This window comes from Engystomops pustulosus, unplaced genomic scaffold (assembly GCF_040894005.1).
Source record: "Engystomops pustulosus unplaced genomic scaffold, aEngPut4.maternal MAT_SCAFFOLD_772, whole genome shotgun sequence".
NCBI lineage: Eukaryota > Metazoa > Chordata > Amphibia > Anura > Leptodactylidae > Engystomops > Engystomops pustulosus.
The window spans coordinates 24089-32999 of record NW_027285651.1 but is presented as its reverse complement, the minus strand read 5'-3'; the positions used below and the strand labels follow the sequence as shown (position 1 = coordinate 32999).

The window sequence follows — 8911 nt, the reverse complement described above, 5'->3', positions numbered from 1 at the left end:
CGTCTCGAATAACGAGCACCCGAGCATTTTAGTGCTCGCTCATCTCTACTTTTGAACACTGTTACTTATCAAAGCGATTCTGAGATTGTTTTTTCCACACATGTTGTACTTCATTTTAGTGGTAAATGTTGGCTGATAAGTTTTGCGTTTATTTTTCAAAAAAAGAAAAAATGATGAATTTTTTGATAAATTTCACTTTTTTGAAATTCGAAATCATCACGTTTTGAGGCAGATAGATTTACCACCTAAATAAGTTGCTGAATAACATTTCCCATTTGTCTACTTTACATTTTCATAATTTCTGAAATGTCTGGATAATATATTTTGATGTCACGCGGCTTACAAATCGAATAACGATTTTCCGTATTTTCAGAATTGACTATTTTGGGGCTAAATACTGTTTTGAATGAAATTTTACATATTTAGCATCAAAACCCCCTATATAATCAACCCATTTTCAAATCTGCACCCCTCAAACTATCAGAAACAGCTTTTAGGAAGATCGTTAACCCCTTGAGATCTTCATATTAATTGAATCAAAATGGAGGTGAAATTTAGAATGGTCAAATTGTGCCGGTTATGCGTTCATTTAGCCCTAAAATTTACACATTTCCAAAAGATGAAAATAGAAAACCCACCATGCAATTTGTTCTGCAATTTCTCCCGAGTGCAGAGACCCCCCACATGTGGCCATTACTTGTTATATGGGCGCACAGCGAGGCGCAGAAGGGAAGAAGCGCCCTGCAGTTGCCAGGATTTTAGCTTTCTCGTTGCCTCCTTTTGTAGGCTATAAAATTTTCACTTTTTCGTTATTGTGGCCATGTGACGGCATTTTTTTTTTGCGGGATGAGATGCTTTTTCCAGTGTTACCATTTTGGAAAAACATCAATTCTGTACTGGATTTTTTACTTTTTTTTGGTGTTCACCGTATAGCCCAATAATCATGTTACCTTTATTCTATGGGTCGATACAATTACAGGTATACCAGACATGAATATATTTTCTTACATTTTACTAAATTTGTCAAATAAAACCGTAATGTGGGAAAAAATCTATCATTTTTGCATTGCCGTCTTCCAAGTGGCAAAGCATCTAAAAAGGGCTATCCTCACGTCCCTTACATCCACCTACCACCCGATCTACCTTTATAGGTAGAATCGTGGTGGTAGGTTCCCTTTAAGAATATGTCATAACTGTGTTGTCCCTGACAGGCATAAGTAATCAAATCACTGCACCATCCCTCAGCTGCTGTGTAAGAGTCATCCAGCTCAGGTTGACTAACCCTGTCTGGACAGTTCAGGCAGCTCCTGTGTATGTGGAAGTAATGTGTTTATGTACAGCAGCCAGGGCACCCTGCTTTACCAGGGTCCTGAATTTTATAATTGTTTTTTGCGCAAAACCACTCAGTTTAGGCATTAAACAAGATATGTCTCTGCATCAGTGTAGCTCCCTCATTCTCAAGGTATGTTTGGTTCACAATGCATAAAAAAAGGTAGATTTCCTTTAAAAATGTTCACTTTCACACCTATAATTATAATGCTTTTTATTAATTCTTCCAAAACTGGCTGGGAAAAAAAACATTCATTATCGACTACCTCTTGGTGGTGTCCCCCTTCCTCCATCCACAAGAACGTTCATTTTTAATCTTATCATCTTCTTTGTTATGCCGAGGAAGAATGGAGATCTGGTAATGTCAGTAGATGTGTATTTATTTTCTTCTTTCCTAAATCAGAAGCGACAAACAAATGGAACTTGAATTACAATGAGTTCAGTGGAAAAACTTGAAATTCAGGTGGAGGAGGAAGATGAAACATGGCTCCTCCAATACAGACACAATCTTCAGCTTACACAGCCGCACCAGTTGTGCTATATACAATTGAGCTCGCTATCTGCTTATAATCTGCTTATAATAATTTCTGGATTCCCTGGGCAATATGTATTCAGTGTAGATTGTTGATGAAGAAAACCGATCCTTACCTCCACATTTATCACTGTTAAAACTTGTTTCTCGTTTTTTGGAAGAAGTCAAGAAGGTCATCACCCACTTAACCCTGCACACCAGTGTACAATTAATTCTGGACCTGGGTTGTATCCTGGTTAAAAAACATTGCACAAGTGAAGTCAAGTTAGCAAATGCCCCTCCTCCCCTTTTTTGTAGGACAACATCCAACACAAAAAGTGAAACACACCTAAAATCGAGGTTTCTAAATTATGACCCTTCTGGGGTCCCAGGTTTGGGACCCCTTCTCCTTATTCATATTGACAATTATCAAAAATAAGTTGCAACAGGAAGTGATGTCGACCTGAAGAAGACATTACTCCCATGTTATAACATGTTTTCTTGTTCATTTAATGAAATCCATGAGATACCGGTAATAATCCACTTTACTTCCCCACCTTAACCCTATCCCAATATTCCCCCTTTATGACTAGACATGGTCACTGGTCAAAGTCAGCAGAACTGCAGGGATGTAGAAGTGTTGGTGGAGATGTCATCAGCAACTTGTCCTCTTCCTCATTGGACCTCACCCGAGACGCTGGAGTTACATGAGAAAAGCGCTTGTATCTGCTGGCATCAACCCACACCGTGAGTCTGAGGAGCACAGGATCCTTATGGAGACCACAGTGACCCAGCACTATAGCGTCACAACACATGTCAACAGGATGCACCAGACACCAGGACCCCATCAACAGAAGGCGCATCCTAGGGCTCATCCAGACACAGCAAAACTGGGGGGATTCTGCGGGTGGCGCTTGTATTGGGAGGTTCTGCAGGGGCTGGAGTGTGTATTGGGGGGGGGGTTCTTCAGCAGTTGGCGCATGTATTGGGGGTTCTGCGGTTGGCGCTTCTATTGGGAGGTTCTGAAGCGGTTGGCACATGTATTAGGGGGTTTGGCAGCGGTTGGCGTATGTATTAGCGGGTTTGGGAGTGGTTGGCGCATGTATTAGCGGGTTTGGGAGTGGTTGGCGCATGTATTAGCGGGTTTGGGAGTGGTTGGCGCATGTATTAGGGGGTTTGGCAGCGTTTGACGCATGTATTAGGGGGTTTGGCAGCGGTTGACGCATGTACTAGGGGGTTTGGCAGCGGTTGACGCATGTACTAGGGGGTTTGGCAGCGGTTGGCGCATGTACTAGGGGGTTTGGCAGCGGTTGGCGCATGTACTAGGGGGTTTGGCAGCGGTTGGCACATGTATTAGGGGGTTTGGCAGCGGTTGGCGCATGTATTAGGGGGTTTGGGAGTGGTTGCCGCATATACTGGAAGCCTCTACTGCTCCTGTTCCTGCTTATTAGTGACTTTAGTAAAATGAAGCAAGAAGTCCAGAGATTTAACCCTGCTTTCTTGCAGCTAATGGCTCTTCAGACAAGCAGTGTAAGGGTTAAACCTCCTGACTAGTCGGTGATGAGGAGACATGGCCCATACACTGGTACTGAGCAGGAGCCGCCATACTGATGGTTCTCACCACCATCAAGAGTTTTCATTAACTTCTTCCATTATGGAGAATAACATGGACCGGCAGTAAATAGAAGCCCCTCCCCCAGCGCCATAACCTCTACCGTTACTTATAACAGAGAAACCTGTGCAGCAACCAGCGTTATTATTACAGCTATTAATACAGTAGACGTGATGTAAGAAAACCTTCTACAGAGCCTCCATCTACTGCTGCTCTCTGTTGTTCTCCTCCATAATAGAAAAAGGTAATGGAAACCCCCTATGTAACACTGGGGACCTATGGTTGAAGGTGGCCTCAACCAAAACTTTGCTGTGGGGCTCACTTGTTCCTAGTTACGCCACTGATCAGTCAGGATCCTCCATGTTGGTAAATCTGGTGTATTTTACAACTAACTGGCTAGATATTATACTGAATTAGGTTCTGCAATCTTAGGATATAACATCCTGCTGAAAAATATTATATTCATTATTATTCATGTCACCTCCTCATAATGTATCAGGCCTAACTGTAAACTGTCATCTGTGCCTACAGCAACCAATTAGACCTCAGCTTAAATTTTATCAATGCCGTCTATGAAGTGAAAGCTGATTGGTTGCTTGTGGCTGTTCAGACATTTTGTAACCTACACAACATCCTTAGACGTAGAAGAGGGTTATGTAATAAAGCTCTGCCCTGTGAGGTACCTCCATTCTCATCCTCACCCTAGTCATTGGTTTACATCCACCATCCAGGCTTTACTGAAAACTGCAGGAATGGATCCGACAATCACCTCCCAGATGGACGTCATCAAGAGTGAAAATGACAAATTACTAGAGCAGAAGAAGATGTAACTACTACTAAATAGCAATTTACAACCTTGTATTACAAACGTCAAAGTGGATGAGGAAAATGAGGCTAGTGATGCCGAGAAATCAAGACCTTCCATGGACTCAAGGTTGAATAGTGCCAACCTGAACAACACAGAAGGCACAAAATGACAGCACTGGCACAGGTACGGGTAAGAAAAGATGTCCGCTGTTACTCCTTGGTATGTGGAGGTCATGACTGTACTAAGGTCCGAAGAACCTGATATCATCAATGGGACATGACTGAGGGCGGGGTATATAAAATAAAATATAATATAAAATAATATAAGTACAATAACCACCAGATTTATTATACAGCATGTTACTTGTTATTCTATCAAGGGTAAAATTAATCAAATGAATCCAATTAATTAATAATTAAAATGATTTCCTTCTTTCTTCTCATCTCCTTCCTATAAGCAGAAACGGGCAAAGAAATAGCAGTATACTCCCCTCGAAGTAAGTGACTTCTATACTGTACTCTGCAGCTAATGTATATTGCACAATAAATTCTATACTGTATACTACATATTCCTCTATATTGTTCACTACTTTTAATGTATATAATGAGACTCATAATATAAGGAATATTAGACTGACGTGGGAATCTGATGGATTCCTACAGTCAAAACTTTTTCAGAAAGAGACTTCAGTCAATTCTCTCCTTTACGCTTCCTCAGCTCATCCAGTACAGACCATGAATGCGGTGCCCACTGGTCAGTACCTACGGATTAAACGGATCTGTTCAAGTCAAAATGATTTTGAAGAACGAGCACGTGACTTGACAGAGATTTCGTTCACGTGGGTATAATCGGCGTTGTACTGCAAAAGCATTTACACGTGCCAACCAATCAACAAGAGCAGCCCTATTGCTTCTCACAAAGCAACAACATGAATCTCAACCTCCAAGATTCATTACATCATATCATGGAAGATGGGGAGACATGAAAGATAAATTCTGGCCAATTTTGCAGATGGATCCAATCTTGAAAGAAATTCTTACTCCTCGACCAGCAATCACTAGCAGACGTGGAGGGAATCTGAAAGACTTGCTTGTACAGGCGGTCCCCTACTTAAAGGTCTGTGTCACTAGTCCTGTCACCTCTACCTGTTGGAGCAGCTCACAATGATCCCTCCCAGCCTTTATCTAGTTATTTTCATACATTAATCATTGTAAAATCATCTATTCTTTATTATGTAAATGAGGCTGGTCACATGGTCAGAGGCAGTGATGTCACCCCTGTTGCCCCATCCCCTCTCCTCCCCCTGCTCATGTCTGTGTGTAATGTATAGTAAAGCATGGCTAGTGTGTGTGCTGCATCTGCTGACATGCTGCATCCTCCTAATATACAGGTGAGAGACACAGACATCAGCTACACATGAATCTGACATGTTCTGCTGTAACATGGCTGCCTGGAGCTGCTGTATCTTTCCTATACACACACAGGCTGCAGGGGGCGTGGCCACCAGCACCAGGAAGCACATCATTATACAGCCTCACATCATTATACAGGCTGTCAGTCAAGCACTGGGGGTGTGGCTGTGCCTCCCACTCATGAATAGAGTGGACAGCTTGAATATGCTAATGCTTCATTGGACATTTCACAGGTCATTTGCATACAGCTTTAGGACCTCATTGCTTAGGTTTACAGGCATGTAGAGGGACAATGAAGGGATAGAGGCAATGCTCTCTAATGGCAGTTTATGAAAATATATTTAGTTTAGGGGGGTTATTTTGCATGACGGGTTCTCTTTAAGGACACCCGACTTACAGACGACCCTTAGTTAAAGAAGGACCCCTCTGCACACTGTGACCTCTGGTGAAGCTCTGTGGATGTTACTATAGGCCCAGATTGCAATAATCAGCTTTTAAATGTCTGTAATGAAGATTTATTGATAATCCTTGGTCCCATTACAGCAAAAAATGTTGAATCTCCAATTGTCACTGGGGCAAAAAAAAAAAAAAAAATTTGTCCAGAACTACAATTATAAAATATAAAGTTTCGACTTAATTCAAGATAAGAATAAACCTATGGACCATATCTTGTACGTAACCCGGTACACAGCTATCTGACACCGCAAATAAATCAACCCATCTTTGGCACATCCAAACCAAAGTGGTGCTGTACATCATGTGGGAGATACATTCCTTATCCGAATGTAATGAAGTGTGATACATTCACGAACTCAAGTGGTGAGTGTACTTACAAGATCACATGGCCAATTAATTGTAACACCAAAGGGGTGATTTATTACGCCACTTGCCCGAGTTCCCTTATCTATTTTGGAATGACCACCAGAGAATTAAAACCACGTGTACGAGAACATGTATTAGGGATCTGGGCTGCAGTGGATGTACAAGAACCAGATGCCGCCCAATTGAAACCGATTCGTCGCTATTTCCGCCAATTTCACGGATGATCAGGAATAGATCATGTGAAAGCTGATTTAAGAGGAGGAGCAATAAAAATAGAGATTATTCCAATTGGAATCTAAATGGATTTGGAGGCTAAACACCATTAAACCATGCGGTTTAAATGATAATTTTGGATTCTCATCCTTTCAGTGATTATCATCATATATTTTTTGGGTCTTAACAGTGGTAGATGTTGAATGCCCATGGAAACTACGCTGATATATTGAGGAGCTACGATGTGCAATTATCCCTATAGTTTAGTAAGTTTCTCTTCCAAGCGGTGCTTTGTTGACCATAACATTTGTTTTTAACTTGTTTATAATTGTTTTTATATTTTTTCAGTTTTTAGGTCGAGTCTGGATAGGTGTATACAAGTGAACAACATCCCCATTGGCTTTATTTATGTGGTGATTTTCAACATTTGGATTCGCAAGATTTCCGGCTTTGTTTTAGCATATCTACTTTTGATTGGAACTTTTTGTAGACACCCGGATAAGTTCAGACAATAGCCATTTGATCGGCTGGGGACCTGCGGGTTCCAATGATTTAACAATTTTGGTAGCATTTTCATTTATGTCATTTTCATTTTTATATTTTTTATTTTCAGTTTCACTCCATTTTTACATTTTTTTCATACTTTGACTTTGGTATACGACATTATTGGTAGCACATTGCCATCCATCACACACACACACCTACACCTTGATCATATAGGTGTAACCCACACATACACTCAACTGGAATTTTTTTTTTTTTTCGGCCGCTCTTTGTCACTGTTCACACACACATGGCCCAGTTTGTTTTTTTTTCACATTGATTTTTTTTATGCTTTCACTTGCTGATCACACATTGGGGGTCATTTACTAAGGGCCCGATTCGCGTTTTCCCGACATGTTACCCGAATATTTCCGATTTGCACAGATTTCCCCCGGGATTTTGGCGCACGCGATCGGATTGTGGCGCATCGGTGCTGGCATGCACGCGAAGGAAATCGGGGGGCGTGGCCGAACGAAAACCCGACGGATTCGGAAAAACCACCGCATTTAAAAAAAAAAGTGTCGTGGAGCTTGCACTTACCTTCACTCACCGGCCCGGTGTATTCCAGTGCGTTCAAGGGAACTTCAGCGCAGCAGCGCCACCTGGTGAACGTCGGAGGAACTGCCTTAATAAATCCCGGCCAGACCCGAATCCAGCGCAGACAACGCGCCGCTGGATCGCGAATGGACCGGGTAAGTAAATCTGCCCCATTGTCTTGTTTTTCACTGTGCAGGTCACACACATCACATATGTTTTCATGTTTTTTCTTTATCATATGGTTTTATTCATAATCATTGCCATCACATTATTTACATTCTTATGCATATTCTGCCATCACATGAAAAAGAGCACTTACTAATCGCACAATGTTATTTATCATATGTTGGTCATATGTTTTGTCTCAGTTTTGGTTATTTCTACAAGCAGTGTAAGGGGTAAACCTCCTGACTAGTCGGTGATGAGGAGACATGGCCCATACACTGGTACTGAGCAGGAGCCGCCATACTGATGGTTCTCACCACCATCAAGGGTTTCCATTATCTTCTTCCATTATGGAGAATAACATGGACCGGCAGTAAATAGAAGCCTCTCCCCGACCCCCATAACCTCTACCGTTACTTATAACAGCAATCTGCATTATTATTACAGCTATTAAACCTTCTACAGAGCCTCCATCTACTGCTGCTCTCTGTTATTCTCCTCCATAATAGAAAAAGGTAATGGAAACCCCCTATGTAACACTGAGGACCTATGATTGGCCAAAACTTTGCTATGGGGCCCACTTGTTATTAGCTACACCACTGCCTGAACTGCAAAGTAACAGGGCTCACTTCATCTTCTCATCCACCCTCCATCGTGCAATACACGTGTTCTATTTCATTCTTTTCTGTTCCTTACTTGTATGACTATTAATATTTTGTGGCTTCTATGTAACTTGTAACCCATAAGCCTGTAACATTATGCCTGCACATTATGGGGCTTATTTAGTAAGGGTCCGCATGCACTTTTGTTGGACTTTCCAGCGTTTTCGGTGATTGCACGACTGTAACAGGTATTTAACAGGGGTCTGCGCTGGCATTCTGTCGCACGGGGGGCGTTCCGTCTGATCCAACTGATTCGGACTTAGCGCTGGATTTAACTTTCAAATTGTGTTGCATACA

At 41.8% G+C, this 8911-nt stretch overlaps 1 long non-coding RNA gene across 3 annotated transcripts; it reads right to left on the bottom strand.

Moving 5' to 3' along the window:
• Positions 1-1562: 1562 nt before the first annotated feature.
• On the bottom strand, positions 1563-3974 carry LOC140112429 (uncharacterized). Of its 3 annotated transcripts, none has more exons than XR_011852673.1 (3): positions 3934-3974; positions 1978-2093; positions 1563-1723 (listed from the first exon to the last, which is right to left on the bottom strand). It is a non-coding gene; the product is annotated as an uncharacterized lncRNA (long non-coding RNA). The 3 variants fall into 3 exon arrangements; XR_011852674.1 differs by lacking the exon at positions 3934-3974 and adding an exon at positions 3775-3855; XR_011852675.1 differs by lacking the exon at positions 3934-3974 and adding an exon at positions 3638-3684.
• Positions 3975-8911: the final 4937 nt, after the last annotated feature.